The sequence below is a fragment of the Myotis brandtii genome, unplaced genomic scaffold, assembly GCF_000412655.1.
Source record: "Myotis brandtii unplaced genomic scaffold, ASM41265v1 scaffold130, whole genome shotgun sequence".
NCBI classification, from domain to species: domain Eukaryota; kingdom Metazoa; phylum Chordata; class Mammalia; order Chiroptera; family Vespertilionidae; genus Myotis; species Myotis brandtii.
In genome coordinates this window covers 773,357-774,863 of record NW_005354596.1, presented here as the reverse complement: position 1 = coordinate 774,863, position 1,507 = coordinate 773,357, and positions in this window count along the sequence as shown.

Below are 1,507 nucleotides of genomic sequence, written 5' to 3'. Positions count from 1 at the left end.
GTGTGTGTCATAGTGACCAGTCATTCCCAGTCATTCTGCTGTTAGGGTCAATTTGTATATTACCCTTTTATTATATAGGATAGAGGCCTGGTGCACAGGTGGGGGCCAGCTGGTTTGCCCTGAAGGGTATCCCAGATCAGGGTGGGTGCCTGGCCAGCCTGGGTGAGGGGCTGATGGCTGTTTGCAGGCTGACCAAGCCCCCCAGAGGAGATCCTCACCCCATGGGGGTGTGGCCAGCCTGGGTGAGGGGCTAAGGGCTGTTTTCAGGCTGGCCAAGCCCCCCAGCGGGGACCCCCACCCCATGGGCGTGTGGCCAGCCTAGGTGAGGGGCTGAGGGTCGTTTTCAGGCTTCCCACACCCCCTTCAGGGTGGGGGAGTCCTTCTGGGGTTCCTGGCCAGCCTGGGTGAGGGGCTGATGGCCTTTTTCAGGCTGGCCACGCCCCCCAGTGACCCAAGCTCCCAGCCTCTCCTTTTTTTCTTTCTTTCTTTTTTTCCCCTGGGATTTATTTATCTTCTATAATTGAAATTTTGTATCCTTGAGCAGAGCCCAGGTCCGGCAACCCAGGCTCCCAGCCCCTCCTTGAGCGGAGGCTGGAAGCAGGTATCTGGTATTTATCTTCTATAGTTGAAACTTTGTAGCCTTGAGCATAGCCCAGGGCCGGCCAGGGCAGGCAGGAAGCTTGGCTTCCTCCATCGCTGGGGGCAACCCAAGCCTCCTGCTTGCTCTAGCTCTGTGGCTGCCGCCATCTTAGTTGGGTTAATTTGCATACTTGCTCCTGATTGGCTTGTGGGCGTGGCTTGTGGGCATGGCTTGAGTGTAGCAGAGTGATGGTTAATTTGCATGATTCTCTTTTATTATATAGGACTAGAGGCCTGTTGCACGAAAAGATTCGTGCAATAGGCCTTCCCTTCTCCTGGCTGCCGGCACCAATTTTCCTCTGGGACCCAGGCCTTCACTCCAGCTGGAGCAGCCTTCAGTCTTCGCTCCGCCACTTCACACCTACGCATGCAAATTAAACGCCATCTTTGTTGGCGGTTAATTTGCATATCTCGCTGATTAGCCAATGGGGGCATAGCGAAGGTACGGTCACTTACCATGTTTGTCTATTATTAGAAGGATATATATTATTGATTTCAGAGTGGAAGGGAGAGGGAGAGAGATATAGAAGCATCAATGATAAGAGAGAGTCATTGGTCAGCAGCCTCCTGCACACCCCACACTGGGGATCAAGCCTGTAACCTGGGTATGTGCCCTGACTGGGAATTGAACCATGCCCTCCTGGTTCATAGGTGGACACTCAACCTCTGAGCCACACCAGCCGGGCATTTCCCACTTTAAATAGCCATTCCTGACACCTCTTCCACTCTTCCTGTCTCTCCTAGTCCTCTTAAGGATAATATGCCCTTGTTATTTGTAATTCCTTATTATTTTTCATTTTTTCCACACTTGTATAAACTGCTGTCTTCGAAAATCACTAATGATTGTCGTGGGGGGGGGGGGGGGGGA